The 24,350-nt window shown below is 43.5% G+C and overlaps 1 long non-coding RNA gene and 1 pseudogene across 2 annotated transcripts; both read left to right on the top strand.

The window, feature by feature from the left end:
* Positions 1-1,872: 1,872 nt before the first annotated feature.
* Positions 1,873-5,074, top strand: LOC119365512. Of its 2 annotated transcripts, XR_005175583.1 has the most exons (7): positions 1,873-2,058; positions 2,176-2,431; positions 2,712-2,789; positions 2,882-3,298; positions 3,397-3,634; positions 3,748-3,818; positions 4,844-5,074. It is a non-coding gene; the product is annotated as an uncharacterized LOC119365512 (long non-coding RNA). The 2 variants fall into 2 exon arrangements; XR_005175582.1 differs by having other exon boundaries at positions 3,397-3,818.
* A 3,077-nt stretch (positions 5,075-8,151) lies between these two features.
* Positions 8,152-22,745, top strand: LOC119365511 (annotated as a pseudogene).
* Positions 22,746-24,350: the final 1,605 nt, after the last annotated feature.

The following is a 24,350-nucleotide window of genomic DNA, read 5'->3' as shown; positions in this document are numbered from 1 at the left end:
GTAAGATCTTGTGTGAATAATTAATAAAGTGTCTGCATGCATCGTCCGGATGCAGAGGCCGAGGGTCCTCCTTCATTTCTAAAAAAGGATAATAAGGAAGGGACGAGATCCAAAACTTATTTTTTTCGCATCTCTTCGATAATGTTAGTGAATTTATTTTAACTAAGTGATATGTATTGTTTTGGGACAAGCTCAAGATAAAAATCCATGAATCTAGTGAGATCGTATGAACTTGTAACATAAATTCTTTGCTCATGAAGTACTTGGGATTTTCATAACTTGATAGGAGATAATGTGGATGATCTCCATGTTGCATTCCTTCTCCTAGCAACACAGAAGAAGAAGATCAGTCTCATGTATGTGACATATGCTCTGATAGTATTCATGTTCTCAACACAACAAGGGATTTCCATGACCGAATTCTATGCTATTCCCATCATATTCTTGTAGTGTAACGACACAAATAAACTAACTTATATCTAGTTTTTACATGACAAATATGATTCCTGGTTGCATGCTGCAAATTGCTATGAATTTTAATTCCACAAAAGAGGCTTGGAACTTTTGGACCAGTTACGAAGATCATATTTGTTTTGATGTAAGGGTAAATTTTAAAAACAAGAGCAAACTTCATGGGGCAATCACTTCCACGAGATACATTTGTTCCAATGAGGGCTACAACCTCACCCTTATCGCACATCACCGGCTAGCGTAGGGGCAAATCTACGGCGAATACGCAAGCGATGAGGTCGTGGCGACCATGGTCGCGGAGGACCGGAACTTCGTCGAGCAGTGCCCGCTCTGGCTGCAACGTGGCCGCGGCGGAGGTGAGGCAGATGATCGCGTCCGGGAACGTGGGGCAGGTTCGCGTGGCTCGCACGGGGCCACGACGACCATGAGGCCGGCCCATCCACGTAGATTGTGGACCTTACCTCGACAGACGACGACGTCCAGGCGGCGGACTCCGACTAGAAAGAGCATGGCATGGGAGACGGAGGCTTTTGTGTCCTTTGTGGGCATGTTTGTGTCCCCATGTCTTTGTATTATTCTTCCTCACCAGTGACCCACAGCTTCACTTTCCGAAGCTCACGACCAGCGAAGATGCTCGACATGGGGAAGAACAAGGATTTGAAACACGGATGCTGGCAAAGATTTAGACTATATAACTTTTGCCATGTCAAAAAAATGTCATGTCCACTTTTGCTCGATGAAATATATAAAAAATGCCATGAATTTAAATAAAAATCATCCGGTTTGCATGAAAATCGTTCGGTTTGTTCAAATTCGATATGAGATGTGTCCCGACATTTAATGTACACGGTTGGATGGCCGCCTTCCGAATGCATGTTTGTGGACATGTCCATAGACAAATACTGTGCCCCTTTTAGGTGTCCATGATTGGATATGGAGGTAGACAAGGAGCACACGACGACCACGCCCATCAGAATCTAAGCCACTCAATGTTTGTTTGAGGGATTGTTGCAACTTTTCGTTAAATTCTCACCAATTTGACAATAAAACACGTTTGCGTATATGTCAATAGTAAAGCAATGTCCATACTCATTTAATTTACTGGATGCAGTGTATTTAATGATAGAACGACTCATAAAGTAGGGCAAGTTTTCAACGGGGAATTGAAAATAAAGGAATGTAAACGAACACGGCGATTTGGTGCCCGAGCCCAGGTGATCCCGAAATCGCCAGCGTCAGTTCCAGGCTCAGGATCCGAATAATTCGTTCTGAAGCGTCTGACATCGAGCGTGGAAAAAGGGACGTACGATGAAATACGGTACGAAACAGTGGCTATTTCGTGGGCCCAAAGCATATGGGTGGGATGGCGCTCGCGCACGGGAACTCTGGTTCCGTGGACTAGTCCAACCGAGCCAGGGATCAGATAGGTGTGCGGAGACGGAAGTGGACTGCTGAGCCGTTTGTCCCTCTCCCCCCACCTCTGTCTCCGTTCTGAGTAGGTCCTTGCGGCGGCGCTCGTTCTGCAACGGCGGAGCACGGGGAAATGGAAGACGGTGGGGTTGAGTTCCTGCTTGATGCCATTGACAGGTAAGTGGTCTCAGATCTGCAATTAGTTTTTTGAGCATTTGCTCTTCAGGCTGTTTTTCCTTGAAGAAGAGACCTAACGAACGGGCCCTGGTGGCGGCCATTGATATCTTCTTGCAGGTTCCCATTACGAGAGGAGTTCGCGGACAACCTCGAGCACCCAGATCCGGTTCCCCCGGTCTTGTTGCCAAACAGCGGAGCCGGCCTTGCCGTTCCCGCGGACCTCAAATACTAGATCTGGTTGCGCTCAACAGCTCGGCGGCGATGGGAATGATATGGCAGGAGTTCGAGTCCGCCGTCTCGCGGATGCATCACCGACGAGGTCGGCTCAGTCTACTGACAGAGTCAATCCAGAGGCACCTGGGAGGACAAAAAGGTGTGAACCCAAATCCTCCCGCTGTTGGTCTGTCACTGTATGTTCGTCACAACTGCACAGGATTTTGTCGGAATTTGTTTACTTCTGTAATCGTTAGAAAAAAAGTCCATATACACCAGAAAGTAAGCTTGGCCATTGCATCTCATCCTTAGTGGTGCCTTGTTTAACAGTCAGAACCACATTCATAGTACTGTTAGTATTCTTGTAGTAGAACTATTAGACTGAATATTGTTTTAGTGGTAGAACTCGTAGACTGAATGTGTACGTTGCCAAATTACAGGTTATGGCTCGGCAGTGAGCCAACAGATGACGATGGACTCTAAAGTCATGGGCTATGGAGTTGGATTGGCTAAAGAAGGTAAACAGAATAACTGGAACAAGTCGAGCATCGGTTATCCATATGCTCCTAATTTTCTGATTTTCTCTGTGTTCTTGAAAATCAACTTTCAGTTCATGTTCCCGGTGCATTTCATGGATTGCTGGTCTTTATATATCCTGGATACCGATAAGAAGATTGTGATGGTGCTTGACAAATTTGTCGGATGAGATGAAAATCAAACATGGGCCTCTAGCAAGGAAGTTTCAGCAGAAGTTATGCACCTATTCAGTGACATGTTCGGAGCCTGTTTGGTTGGGACCACTGGATGGTCGTTTGTGTACCCTTTGGTGGCGCGGCACAAGCCATGCAGTAGGCGTGTCTGAGTACCCTAGCTAGAACATACCTAGGCATTTCAGGTTGATAAAAGAAAATTGCCTGCAAAATTCCTAAGTTCAATGTTGTTTCCTCGCAGGGAAGACAGTGGTGTATATGTCGCTCACTACGTCCTGGAGTTCACCGGTCTATACCTTAGATCAACTATAACCCAGGTATGGAACCGCCTAACCTATTTCTTGACTAGCTGAAACTGATAGGCATGTTTGATGAAAGTAATTAATAGTTTTCTCCCATTTTTGCTTCATCACAGGGTCAGATCGAGCACCTGCGCAAGAGGATTGCATACGAGATAGTGATCATGAAGGGAAACTAGGGAGATATCCCGGAGTTCCTGTACGAGGAGATCATTGACTGACGAGAAAGACATTAGCAATTCCTGTTTGCATGCAGCCCAGCAATATCTTTTGGCTATGCGTGTACTTGGGCATGTCTAAGTTCTAGTGTCATTTTGCATCAGAAAACCCTACTAGCATTGTGCATCTGGAAAGGTATGGGCATGGGATGTATTCCTAATGGAGATCTAATTAGAGTAATTTGAACTACGTAGTACGTGTTAGAGATTATGTGAACAGATGACTGATCTTTCTGAATTTAAATACAGTATGCTGCAACCTGCTTAACATACCTGAAGTGGCTGATTGTGATCAGATGACACGGAAAAGAGAATAATGGGTGAGTTCCAGAGATGTACTCTACTCCCTCCGTTCCTAAATATTTGTCTTTCTAGAGATTTCAACAAATGACTACATACGGAGCAAAATGAGTGAATGTACACTCTAAAATATGTCTATATACATCCATATGTGATAGTTCATTGAAATAACTAAAAAGACAAATATTTAGGAACGGAGGGAGTAGTATTTAAGACGGGCTCATGCAGCCGTCTGTGAGTCCGGCATGGTGAACGGCTCAGGCCGGCTCAGAAATATGGCTGAACCGGTGACTCAACTGCCTGTTCCGTTTGTACAGTGTGACCTGCGGTCGCATTCATCGCGCTACTGAGCAGGGCTAAATATGGAGATATACAATCGGGAAATACAGCAGTGGGCGCAGATCCACATGACAGCCTGTGGTTTAGATTTTGGGAGCATCTGAGCTCGAGCTCAGAAACCAATATTCGAATGTAAACTTGCTATACAACTTACAGTGGAAAGGTAAAATTATAGTAAATGTAAAATAAAAGATGCAACTACAAAGACTTAGTAAACATCTCATTAAGAGTACATATAATAATTCAGTTACATGATTAGGGTTGGATGGTTGATAATATAAAGTAACTAATACAAACCATAAATATGTCCAGAACAACTGTGGTGATTAATTAGTACTTTTTATGTCGTCAGTTTTCAAAGTTAGTATCACCAGATTCTCAGTTTTTTTAGGAGAGGATAATTCGGAGATTAATATAATAAAGATTCCTGGCATTATTATCACGAAGTTCTCGATTTTTCACTTGAGATGAAAAACAACATGAAATACCATTATAATTCACTATGTTTTTTAACCAAGTATGATAAAATGTTGGTTTTCCTAGAAATAAATAATTGTACCATGAAATTTGTAACTTGAAACTTCGAGGAATTAATACCACCTTAAAAATATCATTTTTGATCATTGAAAATCATAACAATCATGAAACCCACCGTTTACTTTAAGACCAAGTTTAGGTTGAATTAATATAATTTTCTCACTTTTAGAAACAGGAACAACATGTTGCATTTAAGATGGGTGGTTGTGGAGTGGCCATTGGAGGCGATGGTGTCTGCTTCTCTGCCGCTATCAGGCCAGCACAACTGTTGAGATTTATATGGAAATATTTAGTGGGATATACACAATGGATGGATTACGAAATACATCCTGACTAATACATGTTGGAAATATGCCCTATAGGCAATAATAAAATGATTATTATTATATTTCCTTGTTCATGATAATTGTCTATTATTCATGCTATAATTGTGTTATCCGGAAATCGTAATACATGTGTGAATAAATAGACCACAACATGTCCCTAGTAAGCCTCTAGTTGACTAGCTTGTTGATCAACAGATAGTCATGGTTTCCTGACTATGGACATTGGATGTCGTTGATAATGGGATCACATCATTCTCTGTCGTTGATAACGGGATCACATCATTAGGAGAATGATGTGATGGACAAGACCCAATCCTAAGCATAGCACAAGATCGTGTAGTTCGTTTGCTAGAGCTTTTTCAATGTCAAGTGTTATTTCCTTAGACCATGAGATCGTGTAACTCCCGGATACCGTAGGAGTGCTTTGGGTGTACCAAACGTCACAACGTAACTGGGTGACCAAAAAGGTATACTACAGGTATCCCCGAAAGTATCTGTTGGGTTGACACGGATCAAGACTGGGATTTGTCACTCCGTATGACAGAGAGGTATCTCTGGGCCCAGTCGGTAATGCATCATCATAATGAGCTCAATGTGACCAAGTGTTTGGTCACGGGATCATGCATTACGGTACGAGTAAAGTGACTTGCCGGTAATGAGATTGAACGAGGTATTGGGATACCGACGATCGAATCTCGGGCAAGTAACGTACCGATTGACAAAGGGAATTGTATACGGGATTACTTGAATCCTCGACATCGTGGTTCATCCGATGAGATCATCGAGGAACATGTGGGAGCCAACATGGGTATCCAGATCCCGTTGTTGGTTATTGACCGGAGAGCTGTCTCGGCCATGTTTGCATGATTCCCGAACCCATAGGGTCTACACACTTAAGGTTCGGTGAAGCTAGGATTATAGAGATATTAGTATGCGGAAACCCGAAAGTTGTTCGGAGTCCCGGATGAGATCCCGGACGTCACGAGGAGATCCGGAATGGTCCGAAGGTAAAGAATTCTATATAGGAAGTCCAGTTTTGGCCACCGGGAAAGTTTCGGGGGTCACCGATATTGTACCGGGACCACCGGAAGGGTCCCGGGGGTCCACCGGGTGGGGCCACCTATCCTGGAGGGCCACGTGGGCTGAAAGGGGAAGGGAACCAGCCCCTGGTGGGCTGGTGCGCCCCCCCTTGGGCCTCCCCTGCGTCTAGGGTTGGAAACCCTAGGGGTGGGGGGCGCCCCACTTGACTTGGGGGGCAAGTCCCCCCCTAGGCCGCCGCCCCCTTGGAGATGGGATCTCCAGGGCCGGCGCACCCCCTAGGCCCCCTATATAAAGAGGGGGAGGGAGGGCAGCCGCACCCTAGTCCCTGGCGCCTCCCTCTCCCCCCGTACCACCTCTCCCTCTCGCTGAGCTTGGCGAAGCCCTGCCGAGATCGCCGCTGCCTCCACCACCACGCCGTCGTGCTGCTGGATCTCCATCAACCTCTCCTCCCCCCTTGCTGGATCAAGAAGGAGGAGACATCTTCCCCAACCGTATGTGTGTTGAACGCGGAGGTGCTGTCCGTTCAGCACTAGGATCATCGGTGATTTGGATCACGACGAGTACGACTCCCTCAACCCCGTTCTCTTGAACGCTTCCGCTCGCAATCTACAAGGGTATGTAGATGCACTCCTCTCTCTCGTTGCTAGATGAACTCCATAGATTGATCTTGGTGAAGCGGAAATTTTTTATTTTCTGCAACGTTCCCCAACAATACAGTCGTTGGGAACCCAATGCAGGTGAGTGGGAGAGATTCCGGTGAAGGCCGTCGCCGTGTGCTCCTTTGTAATTTCACATTAGATATGCCCTAACTATGTGATTTTGAATCCGAGGCCTGAGCGTTTGGCCATCACACACACAGAGGGCCACCGGTCCTCTTCCATCGCTTTTGGGTTTGCCGCCCTAGGTGTCCCCGCTTTCCGCTTCAAGCCGACCGACCCCCCTTCTTCCCTTTTTCTATTTTCCTTTTTTTTTGAACCGGGCTTTGACCCCTTTCCATTGCAAGGAACAGAAATACAGCAGTTCCAGAAACATGTTCAGGAAGAAAGAAAAGAAAAAAAGCGAGTTCAAGCACTGTCAGGAAACCCACTACATTCGCCCGACATCGTGACGAATGCCATGGGGTGAAAACCTTTTAGTTCAACCCACTACACTCTGTTTTCCTTTTACTCCCTTTTTTCCTTCTCTTACAGGAATGTGATGTTTAATACGCAGTACTACGACACGTCCTAGCTTAAAAAAAACTAAAAAATACGACACGTCCAGAATGAACCAGGGCACGAGGCTAGTAGCGAAACCGCTGCTCCATTAGCCGCAGTAACTCACGCCGTCACGCGCCCTCTCACCGTATTGCCTGCCGGATAACGTGCAGCCGCGCGCGCGCGCGCACGCACGCACAGGCGCGAGGCGAGGCTCGGGTGGAATGGCGAGCGACTTTCGGTTGTTTTGACTCCATCATGCTCCTCGGAGATAGGCACCTCCGTTTTCACAGGAGAAGAATATCCCGTTACTTTCCGATGAACCAATATTTGTTTCCATCTTCTAAACAGACTTCTTCTGTTACTAGATACTCGTATATAGAATGGAAATGCGAACCAATCTATCTATGATTGATGGTTAAAGGGATTATGATATCCCAGCCCATCAGGGTTTAAGTCCTGATGCTCGCATTTATTCCTGAATTTATTTCAGGATTTCTGGTGATGCGCATTCAGTGGGAGGAGACGTTTTCGTCGACGACGAGGTGTCGGTGACTCGTAAATTTCAAGATGATATGCCGGTTCAATTTTTTAAAGGTGCTCATAGGGATAGAGTGTGTATGTGCGTTCATAATGATGAGTGTATGCGCGTGTATATGAGCGCTTGCGTCTGAATTGTGTTAAAAAATGAAGGGAGTGCATAATAACAAAATAATAGAATATTTATTTATTTGCTTGGCAATCCCTGGGCAACTGTTCACCGCTCCCTCCCTCCTCTTTTACTTTTGTTATTACCCACCCGTGAAAAGGGGCCCGAATCCCAACACCCCAAAGGCATTCTCCCTCCCCCTCTCCCTCTCCACAAGCAAAAGATTTCTGCGCCCATCGTCTGATCAACTCCTGCATTGCTTTTCTCCACTACCCAACGCAACCGGCCCCGTCCCGTCCCGTCCCCTGCTCCCATTGATCGCCTCTGCTTTTACTCCACCACCGGCCCCGCCTCGAGTCCCTGGAAGCAACTGCTCCTCATCCAGAGTTCCACCGCAAACCAACCCCCTTCTCCTCCTCCTCCTTGCGAATGCCGCCTGCTCGCTCGGGTGCTCTCTCTCGCGCGTGACTCACCGGCTAGGGCGGCGACATGGGGGAGATGGAGTTGGAGGGCGTGGTGCTCTCCTGGTCGGCCCACGAGATCAGCGACGACGACCTCTACAGGGACAAGGTACACCCACCCGCGCCATCCATCCATCCATCCTTCCGTCCCGACGATGACCTCTGCGGCTGCGCGTGCGGTTTTGCAAGCTCGAACAATTTTTATTTTTTTTCGAATCTGCGCGTACGTCGCATGTGCGCTAGGCTTCTGCTCCTGCTAAATCCGGCGATTATTTTTTGACTATATATAAATTGCGTTTAGTGCGCTGTCTTTTGTGTGCGATCCAAGTTGGGTCAGTGACTCAGTTGAGATGCTGGATGCTCCAGATGATGGTGCTCTGCTCTGTCTGTCTGCGTGTGCTCTGTCCGTGCAAGCGCCAAGTTCTAGGATTTAGAGAGGGGTCTCTGTCCACGTGTATGGAACTAGTGCGATTGGCATGTGCTGCTGCCGTTGCTGGTCAATCCTGATGGCAACATAGTTGCTGCATGCTTGGTTGGTGGTAGGAGATGCATGAGTAGGGCCAACTAGATGTGTCATGCATACATGATTCTTTCTTGTGGAGAACGTTAGGCATGATTCTATGCCTGTTACTGACGGAGGTGCCCACTGCTGCCGAGAACGGTGGCGTCATGCATGTAGCACCGGTTGTGAATTGCTGTACTAGTTGGATGTAGCACCATCTCGCACTCCCTCCGATCCATATATAGTTAGAAATATGAAGATATGATTTGCCGTGATTAACACCAGCCGGCATGTTGTCTATTTATATAGAAGCAGCCTTGTACATCACGTACATAGGCTTGTACCACACGTGCACAAAAATCAGATGAATCTCTGATTGATACAAGTGATCCTAGGATCTCCTATACATGACAACTACTGATTACATCAGATCATATACCGGATATGCTAGGAGATATTCTCGCTAACATATATTGTACTAAATCAGTGACAATTAATATGGATCGAGGCAGTAGATAAGAAGATGTGGGTTAAGTTTTAAATGCCTGTTGGCAGATGATTGGCGTGTGAGTTATGTGCATCATATGTTCCATCATAATGAGAGATGCATGTCGCAATGTTGTACAATTTGTTGGCAGAAATTACAAATTGTTTTGCTATGGCAAAATTATGTGTGCGGTTGAGTATGGTGGCCTCCTTGTGACATGAGTAGCTCAAGCCCTGCATTAATCCTTGATTGTTCTTGCAGCAGATGAACTTGACCAGATAGCTCTTCTGTTAGCATTAATTACATGCCATTATGTGCTTAAGGAACTGTTCGTGAATCTTTTGCTACGTATAATGTTCCTGACCATAAAGGAAAAGGAAAAGTTATGCCAGACATTCCAACTCCGTAGACTAAGCAGCGACAAGAGGATGATCATTGGGTGAAACCTAAGTCAGGATGGCTTAAATTGAATGCCGACGCTAGCTTTATTCAGGACACAAACTTCGGAGCTTGGGGGGCGGTTCTCCGTGATATGAATGGATCGGTGCGTGGCTCTGCTTGGAGCACAATTCGTAGTTGTGCTAGTGCTGAGGCAGCCGAAGCGGAAGCTTGTCTTCAAGGAATCCGAGAAACCATGATGCTCATAGACCGGCCAGTAGTTATTGAGAGCGACTGCGCAAATGTTGTTAGACAACTCTCTTCTAAGTATTTCAATAGATCCCCCATTGGGAACGTGGTTAGGGAAATCCTGAGATTGCTGGGCCAACTTCCCGATTTTACTATTGCTAAGATTTCTAGAAATGGCAATAGGGTTGCCCATGCTCTCGCTAGTTACGGTAGGAGTGGTGTGGGTAAGGGTGTGTTGATCGACACAGTTCCGACCTGCGTGTTGCGACTGGTCGACGATCATTGTATTGAACCTATGTTGAATTAATATAATACACACCTTTTTCAAAAAAAATAAATCATATTTCACCTATCACCTCTTTTGTGTTCAGGTTGAGACTATTCCCTGCAACTTCTAGTCTTTTTTGCAACCTGGATCCCTTTTTTACGAATCTATGCTTACGAATGGGACCCCTGACCGGCGAAGTGCATGCATGCATATGCGCGCTAAGTTTCTTGTCATGCTTTTAGTGTGTTGTTGTTCGCTGCCTTTTATGTGCAACCGATGTCAGGTCAGTTGGATGCTTCAAATGATGGTGCTCTGTCTGTGTGTGGTCCATGCGCTAGGGTTTAAAGGGGTTTTCTGTCCACAGTCCACGTGTCATGAATGTGCAATTGGCATGTGCTGAGTGCCATTTTTGGACAGATGGCAACATAATTGTTGCGAGCTTGTTGACACATGGTATTTCAGGAAATTACATGTTGCTGTTGGTCCGATATGTGCTGATACATGTCGTATTCTAACGAGTAGGTGTGTAAGTCATATATGTATCCTAATGAGAGAGATACATGTGGTGATGATGTACAATCTGGTGGCAGAAACTGTGAATTGTTTAAAAATTATGTCTATGGTTGATATGAGCAGCTTAAGCCTCTATTCAACCTTGCTTGTTCTTGCAGTAAATGAAATTGAGCAGATAGCTATTTTGTTAGCATTACTTACATGCTATTTTTGTGCTCATGGAACTGTCGGAGAATCTTCTCCTAGAGTACCTATAACCATATTTCATCTGTGACTTCTTTTGTGTTTAGGTTGAGACTATTCCCTGCAACTTCAAGTCACTTGATCACTATCTCACGTCTTATCGTGTGCTTCTGATTGAAGAAACAAGGTCAGATCTGTGGTCATGCCTTGAACTCATCAGTGAAGCACCCTCGTCGAAAATACTGTCCATGGAGGTAGCAGGAAAACCAGGATCATATTTTATGGATGTGGACTTTTGGGACAATGATGCTGGTTTTTCCACCGGGGCTTATTCTGCGAGGAATGGTGACATATTTATTTTGTCTAGCATAAAACCTGAAGCTGCAGACGACTTAAACCGCTATGGTATGACATATTGCTTGGCAATGATCACTGGGATTTCTATGGATGATGAATACCAGAAGGGCTTCAGAGTTAAAGTTGCAAAGAATATTGGTTCGGAACAGGACAACTTGAACAAACTCAAACATGCAATATTTCTCAATAATATCATGACAAACATACGGATTTGGAAAGCACTTACCTTTGATACGCACATGAATGGCAATTTCACAGTAATCAAGTCGCTCTTATCACCCACAAATCTGGTAATATGACATGAATACTACGCATGTTTTAGTTTTACTTGCTATATTTTCATCACCATTATAAATTGGTATGGAGCCTAACTTTTTGAACTCCTCTTTGTTGGCTCTGTTGCAGGGTGAGGATGTTTGCCGTATCTGTGTTAAACAGGATGGGGGCTGTTTAGCTTCTTTCACAGAGCAACTAATGCCAGTTAAGCTTAATCAATCACAAGTGGATGCTATTGAATCTGTCATCTCAGCTGTACAATGTGGGCATGTGAACCTCATGAAGCTTATATGGGGTCCACCAGGTACTGGCAAGACCAAGACGGTTAGCGCTTTACTGTGGGTTTTGGCATGTTTGAAATGCAGAACTCTTACTTGTGCTCCCACAAATGTTGCTGTTGTTGGAGTTTGCAGTCGTTTCCTTCAAACCTTGAAGGATTTGAATGAGCACATTGACAACATTTGTCTACCTTATTCTCTTGGAGATATCTTGCTATTTGGGAGCAGGTCTAACATGGACATCACTGAGGATCTTAAGGAAGTTTTCTTGGACTTTCGTGTCGATGAACTTGTGGAATGCTTTTCATCGTTGTCCGGATGGAACTACAGAATAGCTTCAATGATATCCTTTTTCGAAGACTCTGCTTCACGCTACGATATGCATCTTGAGGATGATGGCAAAATTGATCCAGTGTGCTTTCTGGACTTCATAAAGAAACAATTTGATGTGGCAGCAATATCTCTGAAAAGATGCATAATGAATTTGTGGGTTCACCTTCCTGGAAGGTGCTTTTCTCGTGATAGTGCCAGAAATATATCTTCATTGCTTAATATGCTGGAAAAATTTGGCACCCTTCTGTGCGATGTAGACTTGACCAATGAGGGTTTGAAAAGGGGCCTTGGTTGTCTGTCCACTGAAAACTCTGTTTGTGCACAGCCTGTATCTTCTATTGAGAAGGAACTGGAAGAAGCAAGGTCGTCATGCCTTAAATTGCTTAAAGATCTGCTACACTCGCTTAATTTACCCACTGGAGTAGACAAAAACTGGGTCCAGAGCTACTGCATACGTAATGCAACACTTCTTTTCTGTACAACCTCTAGCTCTTATCGGTTACATCACATGGAGATTGCACCCCTTGATGTATTAATTGTTGATGAGGCTGCTCAAGTGCGGGAGTGTGAATTGGTGATCCCACTACGTCTGCATTGGTTAAAACATGTTGTTCTGGTAGGAGATGACTGCCAGCTGAGTGCTATGGTTAAAAGCAAAGTAAGCTTTTGCCTCACCCTCTTTATAATGTCTTGTTTCATTTATTAGTTATTGGCGCATTAATCAACAAGATAAACTTCTGATACTGGAATACTATTTTTTTCTTGAAAAAAATGTAACGGCCTTACCTTTGTTTCATGTTTCATTGTTATTGATCTGTTTTTGATAATCTTAATTCTTACCTTTCATTTTTTATCTCTAGGTATGCAAAGAAGCTGGATTTGAGACAAGTCTATTTGGGAGATTGGTTATGCTCAAATTTGATAAACATTTGCTGAATATACAGTATCGCATGAATCCTTGTATCAGCTTATTTCCAAATGCTAAATTTTATGAGAGGAAGATTTTAGATGGTGCCAGTGTCCTGTCTCCTAGTTATAATAAGAACTACACATGCCTCCCTTTTGACAGCTACACGTTTATAAATGTCACTGATGGAAGGGAAGACAAAGAGGGCACAGGAAACAGTTGCAGAAACATGGTTGAAGTTGCTGTTGTTTTGCACCTAATCCAAACCATCTTTACATGTATGTCTAAGCTGAACTCTAGTCCTTTATTTAACCTTAATATCCTTTCTAGTTATTTTTCATAAAGTTATTTGGCTAATATAAGCTTATACGGTCCTCTGTTCTTGTACTGCATACTGCATAACAGTCATACCATCTTTAGAAGCTTACACTGTCTTCATACTGCATAACAATCATTGGTAGAAAGGTGTTCGCTACAATAGTGTATGTTCGGTAGTCCAGTTTTCTATGTGTACCTCGTGATATGGTAAGTGGCTAATTGCATCAATCTGGCTTTATCAAATTTCGATTATACCGCCCCTGTTTCATAAACAATGTTACATTTTTATTTAGAAAAAGGAGAACCGTAAGTAGATGACGTGAAAGATGAAACATTATGCTCTATTAGAGTTATTGGCCACTGCATGGACCCGCTTTAGCAACTTTTATTATCTTCATATTCGTAGGGGAAAAGTATTGATTTGGTGATACAGAATCAAATTAAATTTGCTGAAGAGAATTCTTTCTGTAGCCTTATCCAAAAATTGATCCCTAAAGATCAGTAAGCATACCATTTATGTTTTTTATGCAGCTTGGAAAAGGATGGACCAAGGGCTCAGCATTGGTGTGGTCTCTCCATATAAAGCTCAAGTTGATGCAATTAAAAGCCGACTTGGCACAAAATATGATACATGTGATGGCTTTCATGTGCGGGTGAAATCCACTGATGGTTTCCAAGGAGAAGAGGATGATATAATAATACTATCGACAGTTAGATCCAATGAGAGAGGAGTTGTCGGATTTCTTGCTGATAACCGAAGAACAAATGTTGCTCTCACTAGAGCAAGGTGCGTATCATTTTTTTTCCGGTCCCTTGTTCTTATTGATGTTCAAAGTATGTCAGACTGATGATATAAATTATCTGATGGATGCTTTATTCATGCAGGCACTGTCTTTGGATTGTTGGCAATGCTCATACGCTGTCTAAAAGTGGGACCGAATGGACAGACCTTGTTGCTGATGCATAAAGACGTAAATGTGTTTTCAGTGCCACTAACGACGCAGCCATCTGTAAGTTAGTTGTCCAAGTAAAGCAAGAGCTTGATGAACTTGATGATCTTCTTAATGCTGAATCAGCGGTTTTTAGCAATACCAGATGGAAGGTAAGTACCATGGTTTCAGTTAGTTTGACTTTGAACATACTTTCATATTTTTATAATATGTCTCTGCACTTAATTATCCGGAATGCAAACCACATTTATGAATGTGTGTATTATGAGACTCATGCTGTTGTCGGGGAGGTCGGGTACACTGAATATACACTTCCTTTACAGTGTGATTTTGTTTGTGATCATGAATAGGTTTGTCTTTTACTATTTGGAATCATGAATAGGCCGGGGTTCGGCGGTTCGCTCGTCTCTGCTAGGCTGTTTGCTCTGTAATTGGATGGTGAGATGTTTGTAATTAAGATTTTTAGGACATGTGCTACTCTGTACCATGCTACTATGCCAATTATGTGGTTCTTTTCTAGTTTTCAGTATGTTTCATCTTGTGAACCTCCTAGTTTTCTTGAAGAACACACTGTTCTTTCATTTTTCTTGCATACACATATCTCATGATCCGTTTTTGGTATCCATATATTCAACAGGTCGTTCTTAGCGACGAGTTTAGAAAGTCATTCACCAAACTAAAATCAACCCAGCTCAGGAAGGAAGTACTCCAAAAGCTTATCAAACTTGGAGATGGTTGGAGGACAACTGTTAAGAACCTTGATATACCAGGTGTTGCTCATCTTGCAAAAGTATACAAGGTCTGGAGCCTGTATCTTGTTTGGAGTACTGATGTGGAGAAAACTGAAGGAAGATATTTTCAGATAATAAGAGTTTGGGACCTACTGTCACAGCAAAATGTTGCAAGAACTGTTCAGCGTCTTGAAAATCTGTTTTCCATGTACACGGATAATTACCTGGATCATTGCAGGAGGGTGCAGACACAGGGGTATGTGTTTCTTCTATTGTCCTCCGGTTCCTTGGATTTTTTTATACCTCTGATACTTAGAGAGATTTTGTGAACAGTCATGCCTACAAATGAACTGCATGTAGAAAATTCTTCTAATTTTTCCTCTCCTTTTTTGCTGTGTATAACAGGAAGCTGGAAGTTCCTATGGTTTGGCATATTGAGCATGATATTATCCGCTTTAATAAGGATTGCAATGTCGATGCTCATGAAGAGCATAATCTCGTGGATACATCATATGCCATGGAGAATTCAAAAGTTAGTGAAAGCTTCTTGCTGATGAAATTCTACTCCTTATCATCTGGTGTGGCAAAGCATTTGCTGACAGCTACTGATGGGTCTGAAATCGACATCCCCTTTGAACTGACTGATGAAGAGCAGATTATAATCCAATTCCCTCTCACTAGTTTTATTCTTGGGAGGTCAGGCACCGGAAAAACCACTGTATTGACAATGAAGCTGATTCAAAAAGAGCAACAGTCACTGATTGCATCCCAAGGTCTAAACTTCGATGCAGCTGATTTATCTGGGGTAGATGACAATAATATTATGCCACTTAAGAATGGAGGAGACAGTTTCGTGAAACAAGTATTTATCACTGTAAGCCCAAAGTTATGTTCAGCTATAAAAAATCACATCCGCGGACTTAAAAGGTAAGTCTGTTGAATTGGATCCCTTTTAAAAGTATTCCATGTATTTACAAAAGGGCAACCTGGTGCATGTAGCTCCCGCTTGCGCAGGGTCCAGGGAAGGGTCCGACCACTTTGGGTCTATAGTACGCAGCCTTTCCCTACATTTCTGTAAGAGGCTGTTTCCAGGACTTGAACCCATGACCTCATGGTCACAAGGCAGTAGCTTTACCACTGCGCCAAGGCTCCCCTTCCCATGTATTTACACTATTTTGAAAATGATTTTCATAAAATTATTTAAAGTGGACAGAAATGTGTGTACGAGTGTCATAGAGTTGTGTTGTGATATTGACGTGAGTCACCGTTCGTGATCGTGCATGATGCGTGTATGGTTAGTGTACGGTTATAAAAGGGGGCGTCACAACGAGTTGGCTCAGTTTTTTTCCACATACTCTGTTCTATAGCATTTCTAACATCATATTCTTTAGACCCTCCAGTCAAAAATATATATTCTTTAGACCCTTTATCATACCCTTTTGAAGGGTCAATCTTTTATCCATGTTTTCTCTTTAAAATATGATTTTTGGAACTATAAAAAAAACTACACATATTGGGACTACCCTAGTGGCTTTTTATAAAAGAGAGACAAATCATGAGCACCACTTTGCAGGCCCTGAATGTGGCTGGGCTGGGTGCATCCTCAACCACTCAGATTCACATGACTAGCTAACCAAGGCATGCTTGGTGCTCTTTTTTGAAATTATTATACGTTGCAATGATTTCTTTGAAAGATATTCCCTTAGCTTCTTTTATGATTTGTGCCAATGCTTGTATTAATTCTAATTTACTTCAATCCATTATAGATTTGGCACCGGTGATGTCTCAGATCAGTCTAGCATTCTTCACATGCATGACATCATGGATGACCTGGAAGAGTTTACCGAAATTCCTGACAGTTTTTGTGATCTACCTCATGAGCACTATCCTCTTACTATAACATATCGCAAGTTTTTGATGATGCTTGATGGAACATGCCGGACATCATTTTTTGATGCGTTTTATGGTGAAATGAAGACAAGCTTTGAAAGAGGCCACTCAAGATCTCGTGCGGTGCAAACTTTTATTGAATTGAAGGAAGTTACCTATGAAAAGTTTGCTACTTTCTACTGGCCTCGTTTTAATGCAGATCTAACAAAGAAATTTGCTGCTTCCACTGTCTTCACTGAAATAATTTCTCATATAAAGGGTGCATATCAAGCAAGCAGGCCTTATATTGGCAAACTGGGAAGACAGGATTATGTCATGCTTTCAGATAAAAGATTTTCATCTTTGAACAATGAGAAGAGAGATAGAATTTATGATATATTCCTTGAATATGAGAGCATGAAATGCACTGCCAAGGAGTTTGATTTGTCAGATTTCGTCAATAGTCTTCACAGCAGTCTTGTATCTGAGGGCTACCACGGCGATATGGTGGATTTTGTTTACATAGATGAGGTACAGGATCTCACCATGACACAGATAGCACTTCTGAAGTATGTCTGTATGAACATCAAGGAAGGATTCCTTTTTGCCGGTGATACTGCACAGACTATAGCAAGGGGTATCGATTTCAGGTTTGAAGATATCCGTTCACTTTTTTATACTGCATTCCTCTCAGAAACTGAAGCGTCTAATCAAGGACTTAAACATGGGAAAAAACCCCATCTCTCTGATATGTTGCAACTGTCTCAAAATTTCCGCACACATTCTGGGATCCTCCGTATGGCACAAAGTATCATGAGCCTTCTGTACTTCTTTTTCCCGTCAAGTGTTTACAAGCTCAATCCAGAGACTGGACTTGTATATGGAGAAGCTCCTGTGCTGCTGGAGTCTGATAATGATGAAAATGCAATTATGACTATTTTTGGAGAAAGCAAAACTAAACATGGTAACCTGCGTGGGTTTGGTGCTGAGCAAGTCATATTAGTTCGTGATGCTGCTGCGAAAAAACAAATTATTGATCTTGTTGGTAAACAAGCTCTTGTTTTGACTATTGTTGAATGCAAGGGCCTTGAGTTTCAGGTATGGGCCTATAAATTCGGTTTCATCTGTGTTCATTTGGCTAAGTGTTTTAATTGTAGAACACATTTATTTCAAAATGTATACTTACTTCAGAGATATTGTGTAGGATGTGCTGTTGTACAACTTTTTTGGTTCATCGCCTTTAAGAAACAAATGGAGAGTTCTCTATGGCTACATGAAAGATAAAGATATTGTATCACACTCTGAGGAGATCTCTCATCCGGGATTCGACAGAAGCAAGCATTATCTTCTCTGTTCAGAGCTGAAGCAACTATATGTTGCAATCACACGCACTAGGCAAAGACTCTGGATATGTGAAAATACAAAGGATTACTGTCGACCAATGTTTGACTACTGGAAGAAGTTGTGTCTTGTAGAAGTTAGATTATTAGATTCTTCCCTCATTCAGGCAATGCAGACGGGGAGCAGCAGTGATGATTGGAGGCTACGGGGCACCAAGGTTGGTGATCTTTACTTGTTTAGTCTGGAAAGACAATTTTAATTTACCATGCTATGCATTATGTTGCCTATTGAGTGATTTTGTGTGTCCTCTTAATCTTGTGAAATTCATGGTCTTTTGTCTCACAGTTGTTCTATGCACACAAATTCTTTGTTAGGCGGGTCATGGCGCATATCTACTTATTACAGTTGTATCATTTTTGTTCCATGTCACATGTTCTCTCTTTTTTATAGTTATTCAATGAGGGGCAATTCGAGATGGCTACTATGTGCTTCGAAAAGGCCGGTGATGCACACAGAGAGAAGTTGGCAAGAGCTGCTGGACTTGTAGCGACTGCCAACCGTGTGATCTCAACAAATTTGGAGTTGGGCAAGGCTTCATTGCAAACAGCATCGGAGATTTATGAGTCCATAGGCATGCATGAGAAAGCTGCTAGTTGCCATATCAAATTGGGTGACTACAAAAAAGCAGGTCAGCCAACTCTCCATAATTTCCAAGCTTTGTCCATACCTTGAGATTTCATCATTCCATAATGCTTTATGTTGTTCTTAAAGAGCTCTCATACAAGTAAATATCATCAAATTTCATGAAGTTTTTCGAAATGATATCCCTACATAAATTACAGCTATGCTAATTTTGAGCTTTCATATGGATAGTTTTACCTCACACTTCACATAGCTCTGTCTGACTAAACATTGTGTTCCTTGCATTGCCATAGGTATGGTCTATATGCAAAAATGTGGTACTTCTAAACTTGAGGATGCTGGTGATTGTTTTGCTATGGCTGAATGCTGGTTGGAGGCAGCTGAAGTGTTCTTGAAAGCTAAATGTTACACAAAGTTTTTCTCCATGTGCTCGAAAGGGAAAAATTTATTCAATCTGGGCTTGCAGTTTCTGCAACAGTTAGAAGAGGAACATTCGCTTGAGAATTCAAAATCCTTGGAGGTTTCTACAATTAGAACAAAGTATCTGGATAATTGTGCTCAACATTATTTTGAGCGTGGTGACATAAAGCATATGATGCCTTTTGTTAAAGCTTTCAGCTCTATGGATCATGTACGTGCATTCCTAAATTCTAGGAATCTTGTTGATGAACTGTTGAGTTTGGAGATGGAAATGGGTAATTTCCTAGAAGCTGCAGGAATTGCAAAGCATAATGGAGATGTCTTACTGGAGGTAGACATGCTCAAGAAGGCAGGCTTGTTTGAGGATGCGACACGGCTTCTCCTACTCCATATCATTGTGGATTCCTTGTGGTCCTCAAATAGCAGAGGGTGGCCTCTCAAAAGATATGCAGAGAAGGAACAATTGCTTTCAAGAGCCAAAGAGATGGCGGAAAAGGTCTCTGAGTGCTTCTACTGCTTTGTTTGCGTGGAAGCTGATGCACTGTCAGATGTGAATAAGTCTCTTCCCAGTTTAAATTGCACTTTGCTTGAGGGCAGAAAATGTGCAAACTTGTTAGTTGAACTTGTTGCTTCCCGTTCGATTCTTGATGTTCATCTCCAGTCTCGAGCCTCTGGATACAATATAGAATTAGGGCCAGGATCTGAAGATGAAAATAGTTGTACTGATATGCTCGCCTCTAACCAGATGTCACCCCAAACTCTGTTTTATGTTTGGAATCATTGGAAGTCAATCATAATCAAAGTACTATCTCATCTCTGCCACACCGATGGTCCAGGATTAAATGATTATGCAATTATGTATGAAGATCTTTGTGCTAAGTACTTTGGATTGAGAAAGGATGGTGAAGTTGACAGATATGTGGTACTTAACGTGAATGCAAGTTGGCTTTCTACTACTGGCAGAAATTCTTTGCAGCAAGATGGCAACAGATGTTTCTTGGGTGCCCCTCAGTGTTATTCATGTGCTCAGTGTTTCTGGATGAATGAGCTGTCTTCTGTTGGTTTCAGTGTACTTAAGAAGTTGGAGTCCATTGTTCAAATTTCTCCAAATCCATCGTCTTCTTATACACTGGTGAGAACTATCCTTATCATAAATGAGATAGCAAAGTTTTTGGAAGAACCACAGTTCAGTATGACAAGAAGTTCCATGAAGTTAAGAAGCTTTTTTGTTCTCTGCGAGCGTCGCTTCTTTGAGTTAGTTTTTCTTCTGTGGAGAGATGGGACAACAAGGAGCCTCTTGCGTATACTTGACTCACCAGCTGCTTATGGATTGATTGCTGATTCTCTTAGTGCAAATCTTCGCCCGGAAAATAAAAAACTGACTCATGGGCATCTTGGGAGAACAACCATGCTCCTGCTTCATGCAGCACAATTGGACGAAGAGCTACTCTCAAGATTGCTGCAGTACCTGGACAATAATTCTGAGTGGGCAGAATTTTTTCAATATTTCAAGGGATTTCTTGATAGTGGTGGTGATAGATCCTCCTTGATCTTGAACTTTCAGCGTTCTCTTAATTTTACCTTCAATGTGAGGTGGAAGGATGAACTAGACTACATATCCCCAATATGCTATGTGGGTCTTATGGAGTGCCTTGGTTTTATGGCTTCATCATGCTTAATACAGAATGATTTTATATGCTGCACGAAATCTTTGTTGGTCAATATGTTGGAGTGCCGTACCAGCAAGGTTTACATTGACACCTGCCTGGTATCTAAATCGAGCCCAGAATCAGATCTTGATCGTTTGGCAAAATCATCAGGCCATTTCATATATCAGACAATTATGACTATCTTGACGACCAAGCATATGCTCCAGGAATGGGTACATAAGACTTCAAGTCCTTCTAGTACTTCATACAAACCAGTCCTCCTTAGACTAGTTGTTACACTTTATCCACTGATCCTTACCCTTAATCTGGGTGATTGCTATGATGTCACAAATAACATCCTGAGGAATGAAGTGTTTAAGGATTTACCTTTGGAGTTCTCTCAGAAGATTGTACATGCTTTGCAAATGAAGCCTCGCACGCCGAGCAACTTCGCAAGAGTGCTTGCTGATGCACTCGCCGCGATCGGAGATAATACGGTAGTTGTTGGTTCACCAAAAGGCCCAGTAGTCTGTCGAAACTTAAATGCTTATATGATTAGCAAAGAGGATTTGCATGATGTTCCAAAGATAATGGCTCTTTTGTGTCCTGAAGAACCAAGTTCTGTAAAGCAGGAAACTCCGTTACCTCAGAAAATTGATGGTGATAAGTTTAGCATTGTTATTTCTGGAAACATTCCTAAGGCTGTACCAGATAATGAGATGGAGTGTAGGAGTGAGATAGATTCTATTGAGGTACTCTTTGAGAAGCTTGCGGTTCTTCGAGCCAGCAGGGAAGGCCTGGTGAGTTTCATATGTTATAATGCTTGCTTTGTTATCATCATCCAGTTTGTCCCACTGATCCCAGCTGCCAAGTTATTCTAAAAAAGGTAATTTCTGCAGAGAGATCCACGGGCTGTTATTGAATTCCTTATAAGTGCCCTTCCATGGCTGGAAAGTGGCATTATACCAGGGATTGATAAAGGATTGCTGGAAGACATCAGGCGTATCTGCAGTGAGTTCGAAAATGGTTCTGACAGGTAAGCAAATGTTTATTCAGGGCCAACTGTAAATTTCTTAAAGGCAGCACAAATGCCACATTGCATTTGATAGGCATGTACTAGTAGATTGCAGTGTGAAATCTTTCTGCATGATATGTACCTTCAAGTCCAGTGTAAGAGACATGACTAAGTTATCCCCATGTCTTGTGAAAATTTACCACTTGCGCGTGAAAATTGGTTGTCATCACAGGGCGAAGAGAAATGCGTGTCTTGCTGTGGAGAAGCTGTTGCAAAGTGAGAACAAACTGCCGCTGATCTTCCGCCTGCTGACTGCTGCGAGGCTATGCATGTTTACAAAGCAAATGAATGACAGGAGGAACGATGCTGCAGCGGCTGCTGTCCAGCCTCACGTCGAAGCCGACAGATGGTCAGACGACGATGAAGCTGACACGGGAGAAGCCGCCTCAACTTCCAAAAAGGCGGTGCAGAAGCACAAGGGCAAGAAGAAATCGAAAAAGTCCAAGGGCCGCGGCAAGAAGTGAGCTGCTGTAGCCGTAGCCCGTAGGCGCTGCAGTTCCCCTATTGCGAAACATTTACCTGCATTGTAGAAAACTTGTATATCCCATTTGAAGCTGCCTTACGATCCTATATTTACCTTCGTCTGTCAATGGTCTATTTCGCCGGCACCCACGGCTGTGAAGTTCCTCCAGCTAATTATGTGGAACGAGCTTACGGAAAGTGTTAGGCCATTTCTCTGCCTCTTGAATAGCTCTGCGTTTTGATCACTTCTCAATCCCCACACCTGTTGCTGGCTTTTCTTTTCTTTTCAAGAAAAAAGAGTTGTTAATCGAACTGAAAACGTAGACTACTTTAATTGATCATCTAAGTGAGTAGGTTAGGATATTATGAACTGACTTTCGACCAATTTTTTAATTGATCAGCGAAGTGAGTAGGTTAGGATATGAACTCACTTTCGACCAATTTTCAACACGCTGACAGGCTTGATGTACTAACAGATGCACCACTGGTAGAAACGATGTGTTGACAGTATTAGTAATTCACAATGGCACGTAGCGAAGCAAGCATGAATCCACACTTCAGAACCAACACGTGCGTACACATCAGCAATGTTCACAAGTTTGAATTAAGCACCGTCAGTCAAACTGCTGATATTCTTCTCGTAAAAAAAAACTGCAGATGTTCTTAAATGGGCTCAAAGCCCCTGGAACCATGATAGCCCACTCCGATGAAATGGGGATGAAGAAAGAAAAGGGATTTGTCTAAAAGAAGGGCATGGTATGCTCCAGGAGTTGTGATAATCTCTTAGCATGCAACAACCCCTCCATTGTCCACAGCATGCCTACATGATAGTCCACAACGCGACTAAATATACGCGCAAACATTATGTGATTGTCCACAGCAGGCCTACATGATAGTCCACAACGCAACTGATGAATATACTCACAAACATTGTCCATAGCAGGCCTACATGATAGTCCACAACGCGGAGTATACCACCTACATCTATTTAGAAGGACTGATAAATCAGTAAGAGCAACTCCAACGGGATGACTCATTTCGTCCGCTGGCGTCCATTTGGGTCGGCACGGACACAAAAGTCGGCCCAACGCGCCGACCCAAATGGACGCGCGTCTGATTTTCGTCCGCGGGCAACCCATTCCTGGCCCATTTTTGAGCCGGATTTGCGTCGGCGTGGACACGAGATGGACATGCGCACGCTCGCCTTCCCCTCCCCCCAGGCCCGCTGGTCGATGGCACATTGGCCTCCCCCCATCCAACAGCAACCCTCGCCCGCCTCCTTCGTCGTCGCCGCCACCCATTTTTCCGGTGACTCTGCCAGCTGCCGGCGCCGCAACATCCGCTCAGCAACGCCGCCACCTCCCACGTCACCCGCCACCGCCGTCTTGCCGCCGGGGAACCGACTCCTTCCCACCACCGCTCCCCCCAGACACAGTCGGGACCGCGACCAAGAAGCCGCCTCGCCGCCCCGGCCAGATCCTCACCGGCCCGCTCGTCGGACGCCGGCAGGGCAGCTACCTGGTCCGTGCGCGCCGTGACTCCCTTCGTCGGCCGTCTCCCTCGTCGACGCCCGCAAGTTGTTCGACAATTTGCCAAGGTACAAAATGGACTCCTCCGACAAGTTCTTTTTTCACAATTTCCTTTGCGACTCCGACGATTCGTCATCCGATGACGAGGAGGAGATATTGGCTGCCGTGTTGGTCCATCACCACCTCACTAGCCAGCGGCCGTTGTTCCGTACCTCCATTCTGGACCACCTTCCGGCGTTGAATCGCAAACGAGAGATGGCAAAGGTGAAAATGCTTGGGTATAAGA

This window comes from Triticum dicoccoides, chromosome 2B (genome assembly GCF_002162155.2).
Source record: "Triticum dicoccoides isolate Atlit2015 ecotype Zavitan chromosome 2B, WEW_v2.0, whole genome shotgun sequence".
In the NCBI taxonomy this organism is placed as follows: domain Eukaryota; kingdom Viridiplantae; phylum Streptophyta; class Magnoliopsida; order Poales; family Poaceae; genus Triticum; species Triticum dicoccoides.
The sequence above is the reverse complement of the archived record's forward strand: the minus strand, read 5'-3'. Positions and strand labels throughout refer to the sequence as shown.